The sequence below is a fragment of the Stegostoma tigrinum genome, chromosome 17, assembly GCF_030684315.1.
Source record: "Stegostoma tigrinum isolate sSteTig4 chromosome 17, sSteTig4.hap1, whole genome shotgun sequence".
NCBI classification, from domain to species: Eukaryota; Metazoa; Chordata; class Chondrichthyes; order Orectolobiformes; family Stegostomatidae; genus Stegostoma; species Stegostoma tigrinum.
This window is the reverse complement of record NC_081370.1, coordinates 18,455,204-18,475,769: the sequence shown is the minus strand read 5'-3', so window position 1 is coordinate 18,475,769 and position 20,566 is coordinate 18,455,204. Positions and strand designations below refer to the sequence as shown.

At 39.5% G+C, this 20,566-nt stretch overlaps 1 protein-coding gene across 10 annotated transcripts in view; it reads right to left on the bottom strand.

Moving 5' to 3' along the window:
* The window catches only part of myrf (myelin regulatory factor), a 232,156-nt gene that overhangs the window by 119,034 nt on the left and 92,556 nt on the right, over positions 1-20,566 (bottom strand). Inside the window, exon 2 of one of the 10 annotated variants that reach the window (XM_059652008.1) lies at positions 14,864-14,900. The exons of the other annotated variants lie outside the window; for them this stretch is intronic. The gene's annotated coding sequence lies outside the window, so the exon portion shown is untranslated. The remainder of the gene's footprint in view (positions 1-14,863; positions 14,901-20,566) is intronic. 10 annotated transcript variants of the gene reach the window in all.

Below are 20,566 nucleotides of genomic sequence, written 5' to 3'. Positions count from 1 at the left end.
TCCCTACCTCCCCACCTATACTCTCTCCACCTATCTTCTTTATTCTCCATCTTCGGTCCGCCTCCCCCTCTCTCCCTATTTATTACAGTTCCCTCTCCCCATTCCCCTCTCTGATGAAGGGTCTAGGCCCGAAACGTCAGCTTTTGTGCTCCTGAGATGCTGCTTGGCCTGCTGTGTTCATCCAGCCTCACATTTTATTATCTTGTTCTATAATAAATATACTTTATCTGATATTTACAATATTAGCACTTCTGCGCATGACAGTAGCTCTGCTGAGCTTAAATTTTCGTTGTCTCAATGAATATGATCTCACTCGAGGATCCCATATGCAGAATTCAATTCTGTATATTTAGCTCATCCTATAATCATGCAAATTCACAGCTTTCTGTAAACTATGTTAATGATCTTACATGCTTTTTTTTCTTTGGTTTCTAATATTGAGTACGTAACATTCATATGGGGTTCAAAATATGTTTTTCTTTGGTTCCTAATATTGAGTACGTAACATTCATATGGGGTTCAAAACATGCCTTCAATACATTTTTAAAAAATTTTTGCTGTATATTTCTTGTGCTCTGCAGATTTAGAATGGGATATATTTCGACACAGCCTATTCTAGAAAGAGAATTGTAGCAATTTATCTTTGTTCTTCCTTGCTCAACAGATTTGTTGCTTTTTCACAAATCTTCTATTTTGCTCGGAGAAAATTCCAGTTTTGCTTCACATCCCTGTCATTTGAACAGGAGTTGGTAGAGGAAAGGCTGCAGCCATTTTCTCTTAACCAGTAACTTTAACTGTGGCTTGCTTCTAGGTTTTTCTTTTTTTTGTTTATTTTATTGGTAGTTCCGAGCTTTGTATATACCTGGATCTCTCTTTGTCTGGATCTATGCTCTCTCACAACTCTGCAACACTCACCTCAGCATTACTTTTATTCCCTTGTTGTCTGTATGCATTGTGGAGTCTACCTACAGTGTGTAGACCGCATGGTAGAGGTCACATGACTACAACAGACTAGGAAGGACATTTGTATGTAACTGCATTTCAGTCCAAACATACATGTTACAGATATAAATCTGTACTAGATTTGTTTTGTCCCCTTGTTTTCCTGCACCAAGGTCATTTATTCTGCTAATGCTCCAACAGGAAAAACTTTGTAGGTATAATAATGTCAAAACATTTGCAATGATGAAGAATCCTTGAGAAATCTTTCTTCAGAGACTTGTCACAAATAAAAGTTATTGAAACTTTGGAATTCTGTGAGCTGGAGTTACGCCTTTGGATCTTCCTGGTGCCTTTATACTTTCTGTTTCAACTTGCATTTATATAACACTTCTAATAAGCACTTCAAAGAAATGAAATCAGACAAGAATAGACAGGTGAGCCACTGGATACACTAGTTATGAAGACATAGTGTTAAGGAATAGCTGTTTGGGTGAAGTATGGGCATATCAAACAGACCAGATTATGGTGAAGAAGGAAAATGTTGGAGAAATGAATTTTTCTTTCCTGTTTTCTACTTTTTCCATGAAAGCCCCAAATCTTTGCCTGTATAGAGATTCTCAGGCTCCCGGCAACACCTTTGTGCTTTGGCAACAGTCAATGGATAAAACTGAGTGAAGACAGTGAGTTTTGACCCAGCTACTCATTGGATTAATTCAAAGAATCATTACAGGAACTGGAAAAATTTTAAAACCAAAATATCAGCAAAATATTCTTTCTAAAGTGTGGAGAATAAACCTTCCTGAGATAATATTGCAGATTATTGAGATTTCCGTATCCTCTTATCGTGATATATGTTTATAGTTATTGTTATGAGTAATCATTTATTTAATCTCACAATCAGGTGACATAATGATGCACACCCAAGTGATACATGAAGGTCATATTAGATTACACCCTCACTTTCTTTTCTGTCTTCTGTTTCAATAAATAACGGAATTGAAAATAGAAATAATGCTAGTAAATGCTAAAATGGGGTTATTGTCCAGGCAATACCTGGACAATTAGCTGTTAGGTGCTAATAATCAGCTTCAGTTTCTGCACTAAGGTGCTTTCAGTAAACAAGCTTTCTCATCTTTACCCCGATCAGAGAGAGATTTAAGAGCTAAAATCCCTCCCAGGATATCTCTTCCACATTCTGGTAACTGGCAGCAGGAGTCCTTGACAGAAACTGGGGCCAAAGTCCAGGACCTTCCCTTTTAGTTATGGGAATTGGGATAATCAAATAAAGAAAGAATAGGACTCACGTTGAAATATTGAGATAATTCACCCACTCTTGTAATTACTATAAAACAAAACCATTACAGCACTCACAGAAAGTGTTCTGGTAAATTATTAGAATGATAGTTACTTAGATGAAGATTGAGGTGAACCAGATTCATCAACTCACTTTCAAACAAAGTCAGTCATGTCAATTAATGGAAATTTGGTGCCACTACTTGCATACTTCAGGGGATATGTTTCTTTACAACAACAAGAATATTGTATGATGCTATACATAATTCTCCACTAATATGCATAGCTTGACTTGGCACTTTAAATGATGCAAATCCTTAAATCAATTAGCGATTAATTACAGATGCTGAGTGAAGATTGCAAATAAACATGTGTTTATAAAGTTCCACTTCCAGATTAGATGAAAATCAGCATAAATTTGGCCTTCAATTTTTATTCTTTGCATATCAAAGCGTGAAGAGGATCTGCTTGTAAATTTCCTATGGTGTTAATCATTGTGAGTCAGAGAATTATTTTTTCACAATATTTAAAATAGAAGTGGGCCAATGATTTCTAGTCAATTAGACTTTCAACAACAATTGATTGTAGGCACATTACTGATGATTTTGGATTTGAATTTCTCATTAGAAAATGTTCAAAGTAAGCTTTTGGCAACACAGGCATCCCGCTAATGAGACTGACTTTCTAATATAGCACTTTTAATTAATCTTTTACTAAAGATGTTGTAAACATCATGTACTTAAACTGTACAAGCTACTTGCTGTAAATGAGTTTGAATCACCTATTTATTTCAGTATTTGACATTGAAAACCTACACGAAAACATTTATAACAGGAAAATCATTTCCAAAGCACCAAATACTTCCTTGGCTATCAGAGCTCAAAGTAAAAATTATTTCAAATTTAAAAATACAGGTGCCGTATTACCTCAACAGAATTTGAAATCTTTAATTTCAAAACAAGCTTTTTAAACAAAACAAGAAAATAAATTAGAATTCAAAATAGCAGGATTCAATGTTTTGCCTTACAGTAAAGTTTTATTTCAAAGCCTCTGCCCGTCAGAGCTTTGTTAATATCTCACAACAACAAGAGAGCTTTCCATCAGTTCACATGGTTGTACATAATTTCCCAGTATCTAGTCTATATCTGTAGGAGTTGAAGAAGAACATGGTTCCTTCATCCTGTGGGATTTGAGAGTTTATTTGATTTTTTAAAAGACTTTAAGAAATGGGAGTCTGAATCCTTAGGTTTTATTCCAGGTGAATGGGTACTTCTGTCACAAAAACACTGTTTCCTGTTAGGAACTGCTCACAGGCAACGGCACTTAACAAATAGAAAACATCTGTTATCAATGCTTTTTGCTGATAGTTAAGTGATTGGCTTGAAAACAAAAAGGATTAATGTTGATTGTTGTTGAAAATTCAATTAAATTTCTCTTCCAAAACTACTTTGAAACTGACTACTTCTTATTGTAAAAAGCTTGGGAAATTAAACACGCAATGAATTTCTGAATATATTTTTTCTTTGATTGAAGAAGCATATTTACTGTTCAGCATGCAAACTAACATTTTCACTAATAGCATACTAGAGGGTACATTTTCCTTCTCTCGTATTTCGCCCACAAATGAACAATGCATAGGATTACACCACTGGGTTATCACATAAAATAAGAACTCATGGTGTAGAGAATAACACAATAATGTGCATAGAGGTGTGGCCAGCTAATCAGAAACAGAGTGGCATAAATGGGTCATTTTTGGGTTTGGAAGGTGTGATGAGGGAAGTGCCACAGTGATCAGTGCTGGGGCCTTAACTATTTGCAATTTATATTAATTGCTTGTTTGATGGAAGTGAATGTATCATTGCTAAATTTGTTGAAAACAATACATAGGCAAATAAGTTGTGCAGAAGACACATGGCATTTCCATAGAAATATACATAGAAACATAGACATTTACACCACAGAAAATGGTCACTCGGTCCTTTGGGTGTGTGAGAAGGTGAGCCACCCAGCCTATTCCCACTTTCCAGTGTTTGGTTCATCGCAGGCAGGTTATGACATTAGATTCAGATATGCCTTTTATATGGATTGAGGGTTTCTGCCTCTACCACACTTTTAGGCAGTTCCAGGGCCTACCCATTCTCTGGGTGAATTTTATTTCCCTGTGTCTCAGTTTAATCTTTATGCAAACAATTTCATTCTATGACTGCAAGTCACTGGCCTCGCTAATAAGGTCAATCAGCTTTTGCCATCCACTCTATCCATGCCCTTCACAGTTTTGCACATCCCAGTTAAACATCTCATCAGCCTTCTCTGTTCCAAGGAGAACAGCTCCAGTATCTCCAATTTTAATCCATATTTGCATTTTTTTCAGTCTTGGCAACATCTTCGTAAATTTTCCCTGCATCCTCTCCAGTACAATTGCATTCAATCCATAATGAGGTGAGTACAGGGTGCTCAGGTTGTGGCCTAACCAATGATATATACAGTCCCAGAATAAACTCCCTGCTCCTAGACCTTAGCTTCTAAAGGAAAGGACTCCATATGCCTTCTTGACACCCTTAATCAATGAACAGACTGGGCCTTTATCCAACGGCAATTAGGAGAATAAGATTAGATTCCCACTTGTAAAGAATGCGCTTACCCGTGCGGCCTGGCTTTTGTTCTCCATTCCCTGAGGCTTTTGTCGAGCTGCCACCACCCACCTTCCATCTCTCACTTGTTCAACCATATCCATTCCCCTATCACAGCCACCACCTGATCACAAAGCATCAATTCTCTCCCCTGGTTCGGCAAAGCTCCTGTACAAGAAAAGCTGCTCCTACTCAGTGTCAACCCACCAGGCCAACCTGCCAGTTGTGAATCTGACAGCACTTGACTCTTGTTTGCTGCAGATCTGATTGCAAAGGTACAATTTAATCTGGTGAACTTGTGTTTTCGTGAATACGCGCAACATTCTAAAAATCTGTTCCCAACACTTGCCGTTGGGAAGCCTTCAACCTGCTGCCAACATAAATACTAACTTTTATTGTGCAGTCAGGAAGCTAACATTTTGCTACCTGCACAATTACATACACCCACCCACCCCCCACTCCAGACAGAGAGAAGCACAAAAGTCCAAGTTTTTACGTCAAGAATAACTTGCAAAATACGTGAATGTACACTGAGATATTATTTCTTCACTTGTAGGCAAGGTTCTTAAAAAGTGGCGCAGTGAGTCTAAATCTAATCTATGGGTATTGATAGAGATCATAGCATCTGGCAGTCTGTCTGAAGTTCAGCCAGGATTCCCTTGGAGTTCTCAGCAGTGTCAGTAAACACCATGGTGCTGAGTTACAGAGTCTTGGCTTCAACAGCAAGAACAGAATTCTCCTCTCCATTAATCTCCCCACATGAACTGAGCTCAGTTTCAATTGTGAAATGTTACGTGTCATTTCGCTATGTAAGGGCCAATATTCTTTCCACTGTCCCAGCTACCGGGCAGGCAGTAGATTGGAGGCTGTGCTGTGCTTGTAAAGGATAGACAACATTTATCAATTGTTTTCTTTACTTCGCTGAGAACAGATCATTGCAGAGGAGATGAAAATCATCCCTCCACATTGTTTGCCCAGGTACATAAAAAGCCAACTGATCTCTGGGCTAGCAGTCACAATGGTGCCAACTTACTGTGTGTGCAGGCTTGGGAGGGAGATTTGCAAAGGCTCTTGCTCCTGATTGAAGCTCAGAACTCCTGCTGAACAGTAGCAGGCTGAGTCATGGTGATCCCACATGACCAAATATTCAGTCAATACCAATGATCCAGACTCACCAGAAGAATTACCATAAGGGTATTAGTGCTCATGAAACTACACCCCATTGATTTCATACTGAGAAAATGGTCATAGTGGCCTGTTGGAAATAAGATATAAATGATAGTCTGTAAAGTTTTATAAAGAGAACCTTGGTCAATCTACATTCTGATTCTCTTTGATGGAGCGCTAAAGGATCTGGACAGGTGTAAGTCAGTATATGTGGCGGATTTAGGTTTTTGAAAGTGCTTTGATATTGCAACTGCTGGAAGGACAATCTGTACGAAAGGGAGCAGAGAAATTGGATTATAAAGAGTGATTACGTAAATTGAACATGGAAAAGTGAAAGCTGATGAGTGATATAATTTTTTACTTTTAAGATTCTAAAGGGACCAAGCAAATATAGACCGCAACGAGCAATTTTGTCATATCTAGAACAATAGAACAAGGTGTGTGGGAGGGGAAACTGGTTTACAGAGATATTTTTAGTATGAGTTAATGGCAAATTGATAAATCTCAGAAACTGTATTGATTAATGCAAATTATATTGATTTCTTCCAGATAACATGACATTGGAATATTCTTTTTGAAAAAATTACACATTGTAAATGCATAATGCTTGTTCGACACAGGTGTTTTTGACCTATAGCAAAGCTTGTCCGCAGCATATGTCAGGGTCAGTTGTAGATAAAGACTGATTCCAGTAATCTTTTCATTATTGTTATATATTGCAGAATTACACAGCCTAAGTCTGTGTGGTAAATTCTATTTGGTTCAATTGAGTTGATCCAATGCTCATGTCCCTTAGCAGCCTACAAACACCCTACTTAATAGTGACATATCCTTCTTTCCCTTTCTGCTTCCTGTACATTTCTGGGATGAAGTCATAGTCCACAGAGCGTCCCAGGCATCTGTCTCAATTAGGGAGTTATATTTAGCATGAAGGTAACCATTTCACAAGCATGGGGTAATTTGAGGAAGCAGGGCCTCCATGAATTACAATAGCCAGTGTGAGGCGTGAATGTGCACTGTTGCCTTTATTATACATCACACTCCAATCATCTAAACAACTGAGCTGCCCAGGGTCTGTGTAGTCATCTCGATTCCCCTTAAAGTCATCTCTGTTGTTCACCTGAACTATTGCAATTAGTGGCAAGCTGCACATTTCAACTACTCTCTGGGTGAAAAGGTTCCTTCTGAATTCCTTGGTTCATTTATTAGTTGACTAACAGACAGAAAGATTTACATTTATATAGCACCTTTCATAATCGCCAGATATTCCAAAACATGTGTAGTCACTGTTGTAGGAAAAGTGATCGTTAATTTGCACACACCAATCTCCCACCAACAGCAATGTGTTAATGATCAAATGATCTGCTTTGTGCCATTGATAGAGGGATAGATGTTAGCCAGAATACTACTGATAATCCATTAAAGATCAGGGAATTTAAGGCGGCAGTCAGATTTTTGATGTTCCCCTGAGAGGGTGGATGGGGCCGTATTTGGTATTTTGTCTGAAACTGATACTTCCTCTGATACTGCAGCTTTCCCTCAATGTATATTTTGTGCCGTTGCGATCCTTAATGCTTCTTCCAAGTGGTGTTTAACGTGTGCAGGAACATTGATTCCTCAGTTGAGGAAATGCCGTAGGTGGTAAATCACAGGAGCTTTCCCTGTCCATGTTTAACCTGGTGCCATGAGACTTCATGGAATCCAGATGGTTGAGGACTCCTCGGACTATTCCCTCCAAAGCACTGTGTTGTCATGTCTGTTGGTCTGTCCTACTGGTTGGACAAGATGTGACCCAGGTAGGGTGATGGGACAGTCTTTGATGTTTGCTCAAAGGTTTAATTCTGTGGGTGAGACTACATTGAACTATTGCTTTACTAGTCTGTGGGACAGGTCTCCTAATTTTGGTCCAAGACCCTAGAAGTTAGTGAGGAGGATTTTGGATTCTGTACACCTTTGACATGGCTAATACCTAAGTTGATGTCACATGCTCCATCTAATTTTATTCTCATAGGTACAGAGCCCTAGTGTCTGAAAACCAGAATCGTCTGAAGACTGGAGAGTTTTGGAAATGGAAATGAGTGCTGCCCTCTGGAGGGATGTTGCAGTGTTACATCAATTAATGATTTCTTTGTAAACATGCTACAATGGTACTTGCAGTCAAATACCTCTTGCTCTGGTGAGATGCATTCAACTCAGCTCAGGGTTTTCTCATTGGGAAGAGTAGACCCTCGCACACACTATATTGATGCACTGACCATAAATGAAAAGGGGAAATTTACAAAACCTCACTGTCAACACACAGCTCCAGGCGCCGTTCAGTTGTTCAGCCCCAACTCTAGGAGGGAAACTCAGGTGCATTTTTGGTTAAAGGCACGTGAAATGGTTGTTGAGCTGCAAGCAGCAATAGCAGTGCCCTCTGGCTAGACCTCATCCAGCTGAGGAAGAGTAGAAAACAAACAGAAACTGACTTTTGACTTATAATTCTGCCATTCTTCTACCAACGTAAGGCATGCATTTGCTGGTCATAACTGACGTTGAGGGACATCCAATGATGCTAAAAGCAAGTCAGCTTGATTTCAGGGAGTTATTTGGGAGAGGTCTGAATCAATAGGTTGAACTTGTGCAACACGTACATGTACATAAACATCTACATGAAGTCACTTTTTGGCAGCACAAATTATGCCTTGTCTGATTAATCACTTGAACCAAAATCCAGGATGGTCGTTTGGTCCCAAGATAGTCAGTTTCAGGCACTCTACCAGTATTGTATTACTTAATAGCAATGTGGGCAGATAACACCAAAATAGTGTAAAGTGAAGAAGGTTATCTATGAGTACAAAAAAATCATGATCAATTTGGTTAAGAGGCTGAGAATTGGTAGATAGAGTTTAATTTGGATAAATGTGAGATGTTGTATTCTGGTAAAACAAACAAGGGCAGGACTTATACAATTAATGGTAGGGACCTGGGTACTTTGTAGAACAGAGAGGCATAGGGGCTGAAGTACATGATTCTTTGAAATTTGCATTAAAGATGGACAGGGTGGTTAAGAAGGCGTTCAACACGCTTGCCATCATTGCTCAGAAATTTGCGTATAGGAGTTGGGATGTCATGTTGAGGTTGAACAGGACATTGGTGAGGCCTCTTCTGGAGTGTGCAGCTCTGGTTGCCCTTCTATGGGAAGGATATTATTAAATTGGAGGGTGTTCAGAAAAGATTTACCAGGATGTTGCTGGGAATGAAGGGTTTGGGGCATAAAAGTAGGCTGAATAGGCTGGGACCTTTTTCTACTGGACTGTGGGAGGTCAAGGGGGGACCTTATAGAGGTTTATAAGATCATGAGGGGCATAGATAAGGTGAATAACAGGGGTATTTTCCCTAGGATGGGGAGTTCAAAACTCAGGGGGCATATTTTTAAGGTTAGAGGAGGAAGTTTTGAAAAGGACAATGTTTTTACACAGATGGTAGTTCGTACGTGGAATGAAGTGCCAGAGAAAGTGGTGAATGCAGGTACAGATATAACATTTAAAAGACATTTGGATAAGTACATGAATAGGAAAGGTTTGGAGGCATTTAGGCCAAATGCAGGCCAGTGGAGCTAGTTTAGTTTGGGAACATGGTCAGCATGGACTGGAGGTTCCATGTCCATGCTGTATGACTCTATGATGCAACTTGGCCAGATTATTTTAAGGAGCAGATAAGAGCCAGGTACATTGGTGTGGGTCTGGAGTCACATTCAGGCCATATTGGAAAAGAACATCAGATTTCACTCCCTACTGAGCATTAGTGAACCAGATATGTTTTAAAGACAATCTGGTAATTTAATGGTCATCATTATTGGCACTAGCTTTTTCCTTTTTTAAAAAAGTCCAGATCTATTTAATGAATTGAATTTAATTCCCTAGTTTCTATGGTCTGATTTGAACTCATGTCTCTGATTATTAGTCATGGTATCTGGATCTCTCAGTCCAGGCCTATAATCACTGAGCTACCATGTCCCTAAATTATGGTCTTCCCAACAAGTGGAAACAATCTAATTTAGGTCTATCTTACTAAACTGCTTTATGATTTTAAAGATCTCCATTAGATTTCTCTAACTATAATTCCCATGTGGCAAATTTGCACTGCTTAGAGTAGTCTCAATTAGTTGCTCCTTGCATTGTTGTGCCCCTGCCTTTTCTAACGTAAGCCTGGCAGAAGGCAAACTAGATGGATCTTGGACATGTATCACCTAGCTCCAATACATCTCACCAGAGATTGAGTCTGGCACTGTATTGCTCAATGTCATACCGAGTTGTTTATTCATTCAGTAGACCAGCACAGGAGCCTAACTATGCCAATCTTAATGAGTCACGGACACAATTTGGATGGAATACATTTGTAGATTTAATTTCACAGATTTTAAGATGGTGCCACCTTTGACTGCTGCCTAAACTGTACAGAATGAAACACTTAATTTAAGAGAGATGATGAAAGGAGAAGAAATTGCAAATGAATGAAGTGTGGAGAGTGTTACTAACAAGATTTCTTCTGAGGAGATAAACATTTGGCCTCTGAAACTAAATGACTCTTTCAGCAGAATCCAATTAGATTGCTTCAGAGGGTCCCAGGTTGTGGAACTTCTCAATCCCCCTCATTTGCTTGTTCACCTGGAATTGCAGCCTATCAGATTGGGTAGAGAAGGAAAAGCCAGATTGAGGACTCAGCTGCGCTATTCTTGACAGCAGGAGGTAAAAGAGGATCTAACTGACAGAAAAATAGAAACAAAATTCATATGAATCAAAATAAAGATAGAGATCAAACAAGCTAATTGCAATATGGCACAGAATACCCAATTATAAAAAAACAGGTGCATGAAGAATGATGTAAGTAGGTGTGTGAAGTGAATAAGTGATGTAGAAAAAGAAGCTCAAGGGATTTAAATTACTCCCAAATGAACCGAGAAGAGGAAGGAATGAAAAGAGCAAAGGAATGGCATTTTCTCATTTACAAGATCTCCATGTTTATTCTGAATGCAAAAAGCCACACAAATGAATGAGCAGTGCTGGATTCAGTAATGGGAAACAGAGCAAAAACAGATAGAAGTAAGCACAAGGGAGCATCTAAACCACAGCTTCTGGGACTGTGGTTTGTGACCTTCAAATATTGCCATGGAGCACTGACAGGTTGATAAAAGCTGCGTGGCCCCTTTAAATCTTAGAGGGTTCTGATAGTGGGTGTGTCTCCCCATTCCCAGCTCTAACAAGTTTCTCACCCTGTCATCACTACCCTCCCACTCCCACATCCCACTATAATAGTCTCAGTCCCCTCCGCCCATTTTCACAGGTCTCCCCCATCTCCCCCAATACACCCCTCACCCCCAAATGTAAACAATCCCAACTCTGCCTAGGACTGAAAATCCAACCCATGGAGTCAGGATAAATTGCAGAAAGGGCAGTAAACTGGCCACAATTGACATAAAAACAATAGAGATTTACTCACTTATCAAAAGTAGCAAGCGGTATTCTATAAGGACAAGCGCTGGGACCACTTTGTTGCATAAAAGCTTGAACTTGGAATTTAGTACAATTTTCAAATTAGCAGATGGAAGAATTTATAGGAAGACTATGCCAAATTACAGGAAGACATTAAGAATCTTCAGTATATGTAAGTGCAAAATAATATATTTTGGTAAAGAGATCATACCCTCCTTGGAAAAAAAGTAGGGATGCTTGTACACCGAAGGCCATTTAAAACAAAATCAATGCATCGATGATAACAATCTGCAGAGCTGGATGAACACAGCAGGCCAAGCAGCATCTTAGGAGCACAAAAGCTGACGTTTCGGGCCTAGACCCTTCATCAGAAAAAATCATTTTTAAAGGGATAGAATTGAAAAGTAGAAGTGCACTGTTAAAACTGAATTGAATCTAAAATACATCACATTTGGAACATTGTTCTGTCCCCATAATAAAAAAGATGGAGGTATGCAAAATGATTTACTAGGACAATACATGAAATAAGATTTATTCCTGTCAAGAAAAATTGAACAGGCTGGGGCTATATTCTAAAGAGAAGAGATAACAAATAGAGTTTTTAAGATTAGCGAAGAGGTTGATAGGACAGAAGTAAATTTGATATATCCACTTGTGGGAGAGATGAGAAGTAAGGATCATAAGTAAAAGATAAATTGCTAATAAAGCCAGCTCAGGATAGGCATCTCTATGCAGTTTTGTTAAAATGTGAACCCACTACAACGAGGAGTATTTGAGGTGAAATTGCAAAAGCACATTTCAAGGGAAGCTGGTTAAACATGAGAGAGAAAGCAATAGAAGGGCATTTTAATGGGGTTAGAGGAAGGAAAGTGGAAGGTGTCTTGCTGAGGAGCACAAACACCAGTGTAGACCCATTGGCTGGAAGGCCTGTTTCTGAGCTGCATATATAATTGACTGTCCTGTAAAACATAAGTTTAGCATTAATAAGCTGTCATTTTCTAATTTCTCTCCCATTTTTTCTTGTCTTCCTGAATCTCTTTTGTGCCCTTGCCTGTTACAAGTTAATTTAGATGTGTTTGGCTATTCTTACCTTACCAAATTGATCCACTTCTGCCCATCATACAATCCAACTGTATATTAAGTGATTCCAGGGTTTCTGCCTCTGCTATCCTGATGAGGAGAACTTTCCCTATGGTGATGATTCCAAGGGAATGATACAAAATTCCAATTCTCCCGTACTGCAGTGTCATGGCTCAGATATGTAATGTCACTCAAATACACCAGAGAAATAACCCCACACCTATATGTGATTAATAAAGTTTCCTCCTACTAAAATCCACCTCATCAATAACACCCCTCCCCTCTCAAATATACCTCAGTGATAACTCACCCCCTAACACAGATACACCTGACACCTCACCCCCCCCCGTACAGCTATGTGACAGCGAAAGCATCACCCCTTTCCATGCAGCTGTGGCATCAAGACTGTCACACCACCACCACCTCACCTCCTCCCCCTCTCTAACCCTGGTGCTAGTTCATCAACATCCCCTACTACCCTGGTGTCATGTATAACCTCCAACCCCACCAGACTGGCAACACTCAAAACAGAAAGTCTTTATTTTCCAAATTGTTCCTGTTCCTTTGCCCTGGACCTGAGTCACTTTACATTCCAGATGCCTGACACTAATGGAATTAAAAAATCAGTGATTGTGGGAATTAAGTGTTAGATATTTTTTCCTGGGCCGTGTGCCCTGGAACATTGAAAGTTTAGAAAGTGTTTTGCAGATTTCCCAGTTAGCGTGAAATTGATTTTCTGATTTGAGTTGTGCAGTCTGTCTTGGTCTCTGGCCCATATTCAATAAGCCCAGTTGTCTATAAATAAATAAATATGCTCTGAGACTTGTCAGCTTTTGACAAAATAGCAGCAGTGATTTGAAAGGAATTTCAAATACTGAGGGGGCAGGGCCTGAGCTACCAGGTGTAAGACTTTCAGTTGAGAATTTAACATTTGAGACATTCTTTCACATCAAGGCATCAGTCCTGATTTTAACCTCACCATGCTGACAGGAATGTGGCAGATTTGCATCCAACACTTCATTTATACTTGAGCTGATTTTACCATCTATTGAAGACATAAATACTGCTAAACTGACAAGCTACATCTGTCACTAGGGCTCCGGGAGACAGCCAAGCAATATTATTCTAAATTGTTCTTCCCTCCATGATCGACAGTTTTGCTTTGCAAACCACAGCTGAGGGCAAGCAGTTATTGGGACAAAGAGAGGGGGAGAGAGAGACAGCATTGCTGTAATATTTAATAGAAACTGCCTGCGGTTTTCCTTTGAGCAATATTTAACAGAAATATAGCTAGTTATGGTGTTCAATATATTTGATTGCCTCTCATCAAAGCACCAAACTCTGTGATGGCAATGGAATTAGGCAGAAATGGTTGTGGCCATAATGCAGAGCCTTCCAGCTTGGCCGGGAACCTCCTCAATAAGCTGCTGCCCATAGATGCCGCATTGTCAGCTGGTGGCAGATTTCTCCAATGAGAAACTTCCCATTGCTGCTAAATCGAATGTGTTTTACATGCATGGTGCTGGCACTTCAAATTTTAATTATAATTGCATGGGAAATGGGAAAAGAGAGAAAGCGTATGTGGTATCCAGTTCCATTTGCAATGTCAGGAATGATACACTGTTGACAACATCCCCAGCCCAGGAAATATTCAAATTCCTTTTCAGTTTGTTTCCTCATCCCTAATGAAGATGTTGCTTCCCTCTGGGCTACCATTCCAGGACCATTCAGTACGGACTCGTCATGCAGCATGAAATTATTACAACTTTTGATTTGTGGAGGTCTACTCTCTTTGCTCCAGATCACTAGGCATATGTTATTAGAGAGCAAGGACCGGGCAATTAATGCAGCCTAGCCAGTATTTTCTACATTTCAAGAACAGTTTCTTTCAGAAGAAAAGTTGTTTTCAATGCGGTCACTCATGGTAGCAATAAGCAGTAGGAATGCTGGTTACTTTGCCATTTCCCAAACTGTGAGTGATGATACCAACTGGTAACTTAGTCATAGAGTCACAGAGTCATACAGCACGGAAGCAGACTCTTCGGTCTGACCAGTCTATGCCCAACATAATCCCAAACTGATCTATTTCCACCTCCCTGCTCCTAGCCCATATCCCTCCAAACCTTTCCTATTCATGTACTTATCCAAATGTCTTTTAAACACTGTAATTGTACCCATATCCTCCACTTCCTCAGGAAATTCATTCCACAAATGAGCCACCCTCTGTGTAAAAAATTTGCCCCTCGTGTATTTTTAAAATTTCTCTCCTCTCACCTTAAAGATGTGCCTCTTCGTCTTGAAATCCCCCATTCTAGGAAAAAAAACAACTACCATTAACTCTATCTATACACCTTTTCCTTTTATAAATTTCTATAAAGTCGCCTCTCAACGTCCTACATTCCTGTGAAAAGAGTCCCAGCCCTTCTTTACTATTTCTTGGCAATTACTCGACTCAGCAATAACCAAGATGATAATTGGCAGCTATGTTGTATGGTTTCATTGTGTAGTTCTTTCCGTATCAGGGAAATTTGCCACCCAACATTGCCCTTGAAGCAGCTGCGGGAAGTGGGAGAAGAAGCTGTCACACACCTCCTTCTGGAATGTACTTTTGCAAAGAAGGTCTGGAGAGAGATGCAGCGGTGTTTGTCGAGGCTCATCCTGTGACGCAGGACTCTATGCTCTATGGACTGTTTCTCGGGAAGCACACTGAGAAAAACTTTGCGTCTGAAAGACGCTGTTTTGTCTGCCCAAAGCCTGTTGGTCTTCCAGTCTATAGAGACCTCGATCGAATGTTGCAAACTGGCAGATTCCAAGGTCCAGGACTACGTGCTGAGAGAGGCTCTAAAACTTTGGCAGCTGCTGTCAAGTTGCAGTGGGGAAAGACCACCATCTAGGGTCTTTCCGCCAAAGCACAATGGGAATCCACTCAGTTACTGCACTGTCTCCTTACTTCAAAATGTAAATATTTTCTTCCTGCGTGAGTTAAGATGCCCTCGTTATTTGCAACAGCTCTGCGGGATTTAAAATTGCAATGTATCATTTGTGTAGCCTTTTCTTCATTGGAAAGATTGATCAGACCAGAATGAAAACCTTTTCGAATTTACTTATAGCTAAACATTTTATGAATAAAGTATATTTTTGTAATAAAAAAATCTGAATTCAAGATAGATTTCCAGTGTATGAAATTAAGACATTTAAAACTTGTTAGTTATTTCTTATCTGATCAAAAGGTTCTAAAAGCATAACATATTAATTAAGAATAATTCTATAATGTAATGAATTTGTAAATAAGTGAAAACGCATCTTCCTGAATTAATATTCCCTTAGGGTAGTTTCAAGAAAAATAATTGTGAATGTTATGCTCTTTGAAGTGAGCAGTATTAGTATTCTGGATATAAGTTTCTTTTCTATTTTAAGCATCATGTATCTCCCAGGTCAAACTTCAGATCTGATTGAGGATGTACACCCTAAATATGATACTTTGCCTTTTTTCTCTTTACCTCTGCTGATTAACCTACAATGCATAACATTTTCAGTCTTTTATTTTTCATGGTGAGCGCAAGGCACATGCACAGCCCTATCTTCAGAACAGCACCAATATTTCATCTTCCACATCAACATAATATGGCTTCATTGAATGAGAGAGGGTTTACCTTACTGTTAACTGACAGAAGAGACCTTAGACCTACCAACCTGGGCTGAGAAATCGAAGACCACAGTCCAATCAATTGTGCCACTGAGGCTGTCTTTTCTTTAACCTGGAGTAAAACTAGGTTTTAGACCAAGACTACTTTAGGGAGATTCAACTAGTCTGTGTTTCGAGATCATAGAGACATGAGTAAATGTCAGAAATCAGATTGTTAAGAATTCACAGTGCAGTAATAAACTATCCAGCCAAACTGGTCTCTGCTGGTTTTATTCCCAACATGAACCTACTTCATCTAATGATTAATTTTATTCTCCCAATCACTGATCCAGCTTATCACTTATCTAGAAGTGTATGTGTGCTGTTCATCTCAACCACTCCTTGTCGTAGCAAGGTTCACACACTCTGGGTAGAGATGTTCTCCTTGAATTATGCTTTGGATTGAGGAAATCATCTGATATTTGGATTCTGTAGCTTTGGACATGCCACAAGTAGAAACAACTCAGGGCGGAACGGTGGCTCAGTGGTTAGCACTGCTCTCTCGCACCGGCAGGAACCCATGTTCGATTCCACCCTCGGAAGATTGTCTGTGTGGAGTTAGCACATTCTCCCTGTGTCTGCAGGTACTCCGGTTTCCTCTCATAGTCCAAAGATGTGCAGGTTGGGTGGAATGACCATGCTAAATTGTCCATAGTGTCCTGGGATGTGCAGGCTAGGTAGGTTAGGCATGGGAAATGCAGGGTTATAGGGTAGGGGAGTAGGCCTGGGTGGGATGCTCTTCGTAGGGTAGGTGTGGACTTGATGGGCTGAATGGCCTGTTTTCACACTGTAGTGATTCTATAAGAATAAGAAACTCTACATCTAACATCATAATAATTTTAAACCTTAGCCAGTCATTCATTGTCATGAGGTGAATCTACGCAATCACATCAGCGTTGGTTTTTCTGTAAATTGAGTGATTTACTCTGACTTCTTGTAGCACCACCTGCAATTACAATATGAGGTGGGCAAAGAATGATTCAATCCCATCTGGTACTGTAGGGTTTGTGTGTGTGTCTGCAAAGTAAAGGTTAACATGCTGCAGGAATGTGCACTGAGAAGGAGCTGGTAATGTGTGATTGTGGTGAGTTATTGCCTCACTGTACAGATTAAACACTCAAGCTATTGCTGCTCACTGAAGTGACATTCATATGAATCCTGTTTGACTCACACTGGATGGGGCCTTCCATTAACATTCCACTCCAGCTCAGCTTCTTGTACAGGCTGCTCCAGATTTCAATACAAAGATGTTAGGGATTTCCCACACTATATTATGGCTGAGGGACTAGCTAAAGGTCTCTTTCTCCTCATTCTTTGCCAATTGGGCATGGCAAACTGAATTAATTGCCATTGTGCACTATAAATCAAGCTGTTAGTCATTTGTCCCCTTTTTTCAAATCAGAAAGACAGAGACAGAGAAAAGGAAGTGCTCATCCCTTTATCCCTGTTTTCTGTGTTCAACTTTAACACAAGTTGCAGAGACGAACGATTAGTGTCTAAATCATTGCGTTACCTCGTATTCCATCAGAAAAGTGAGAGATCTAATTCCTCTGTTTACATTAGATTTTATCCAAATGTGAGAAAGTGTTACATGGAAATCTGCTAGTCTAATTTAAAATGGTCAGAATTCAAAGTATAACTGGCAGTGTATGAAAACATTAGCTAAAGAACATGAAGGAAAAATTATTTATTGGAGGAGTTATGTCAGGGTGAGGTACTGACAGAGATGTTTTAGGGATCAGTGTTCCTTATATATGTTAAAACTAGGATTCAAAATATTGATGCAAACCAGTCAAATAAATAGGAGGGACTATTAAATCTCAGGATGTACCTTGGGAATTAACAAGAATTAGACAAAATATGTAAGTTGGCAGAAGGATTTATAGATCAAATTTAATACAGAAAATTAAAGCAATGAACATAAAAAGACAAAAATTGTAACATTTAATGTATGATGTTAAAATTAGTCACTGATAAAGTTGAATGAAGACTGAAAATTTTAGAGAACTTTACACTTTTGTTGGACCATGGTGGAGAAGTAAACAAAATTCAGCCAGTGCCGAGCTATCTAGCCTACTGCAGTGTAGAAGGCCTTGGGTAAGTCATGTCCAAACAGTTCAGACCATATAGAACATAGAACAGCACAGCACAGTACAGGCCCTTTGGTCCACAATGTTTTGCCGACCTATTATTCGACTAAGGTCAATCAACCCTGCATACCCTACATTTTACTATCGTCCATGTGCCTATCCAACAGTCGCTTAGAAGTCTCTAAAGTATCTGACTCCGCTGCCAATGCTGGCAGCGCAATCCACACACCCAGCATATTTCTGTGTGAACAATCTACCTCTGACATTTGCCCCCAAACCTTCCTCTAATCACCTTAAAATTATGCCCCCTCGTAAAACTCATTTCCATCCTGGGAAAAAGTCTCTGACTATCCACTCTACGAAGCCTCTCATCATCTTATATACCTCTATCAAATCACCTCTTATCCTTCTTCGCTCCAAAGAAAAAAGTCCTAGCTCCATCAACCTTTCCTCATAAGAACTGTTCTCCAGCCCGAGTTCAGTGCTATGCCTAGTTCTGGTCACCTAGACAAAGGGGAAACATTTCACCCTTCTCATAGTCATGAAGCTGATCCTCAGGGTTGGAAATCAGAGTTATGAAGGAAGAGGCTTAAAGTAAATCTTTCTAAAGTAAACGGTATGAGTAAGTAGATGCAAAATATAATGAAACCTGATCTGATAGTGTACAAAGGTCGTACAACTTCAAACTCCTTAAAGGAATTATTAATAGAGTATTGAATCAAAAGAAACCTTATAATTATTTAAGAAACAGCGGATGTCAAAATTCTCTCCAGTTAGTAAGATGGAATTTTCTTTGAAATCAAGGCATTTATTGATAACATGCAACCCATCTTCCTTCAAACAGTTTTTTAAAAGACATATACTAAAGTGGGAGTATTCACTGAAAATCAATTTAGTTGCACAGGTAGCAGCTCAATTGAATGTTTAATATTCAAATTCTCCATACTGTTGGATCTCCTAAAAAAAAATGGATATTGTCTCTGGACATGAAGACTAGGTTGCTCTTCCTTGTGATCATTCCCCATCCCTTATTCCCTCAGCAATGCCCTAATCAACAAATAAATGGTGCGAAGGGAAGCATCATTATTATCTGCTTCTTGGAATAGAACTTCCTGTTACTGTTAATTGTTGTGAAGCTACCCACTCTGCCAGCTACAGAAAGTTTGCTCCGTGCATGGAGTTAATCCACTGGCATCTGAGCAGCAAGAATTGTACTATTACATCAGGACCTGCTTTTGCAGCACAAAACATGCAGGCCACACTGGAACTTGGGTACAACATGTGTTGATGACTATTAGCTGGTGCATTAGCATCTTTGAACAGCTAAGCTAGAATGGACAAGGGTAATCAGGTAGGTGTAATTTATCTTGTTAAGACGCCACATAATAGACATATATAAGAACACAGTATGCAAAGTTAGAGGATAGGGAGCAGAATGGATCGTTAATTGCCTACAAGATAGAGCACAGAGAGTCAGAGTAAAGGATACCTATTGAAAGTGAGTAAGTGGAACGTGGAATATCACAAAGATCAAAACTTGGACCACTGTTGTTCTCAAGTTACATTCTTGATTTCAGCATTTGGAATCAAGAACACAATTTCCAAATTTGTGAATGATAGTAAGTTGCTGGGTGAGTACAAACAACAGTGAGGAGGATTTCTGACAATTGTAAGCCTATTTAATAAACTTGCAGATTGGCAGATAATTGGCAAATTAATTTCAACACAAAAACATAGTTTGCTAAGTAAAATACAGGCGTTATATATTAACTGGAAAGTAGGAATTTGCTGAGTTAAAGGGGCAAAGAGATATGAGAGGATAAACATATGCTTCATTGAAAGGAACGATGTAGGTTATTAAGTCATAGAGAGTCAAAGTTTTCACAGTATGAAAGAGGCCCTTCAGCCCATGCTGTCCATGCCAGTCACAAAACATCCATCCAGTCCAATTCTGTTTTGCAGCAGTTGGCCCATAGCATTGTACACAATGGTGTTTCAAGTATTTGTCTAAATAGTTCTGATCCCTGGGAATATCACAGACCAGGCAAAAAGCAGTACCATGCTTTAGTGATGGCACCCAAGAGGTGCCCTCTAAAGTTGTCCAGGAAAGACACCCTTCCTGATGAAGGCAGCCTGGAAAGACGAACCAGATCAAGTGGCATAAGGGGTAAATAAGCTGCTCAGCTTTGTCAGGGAATGTAA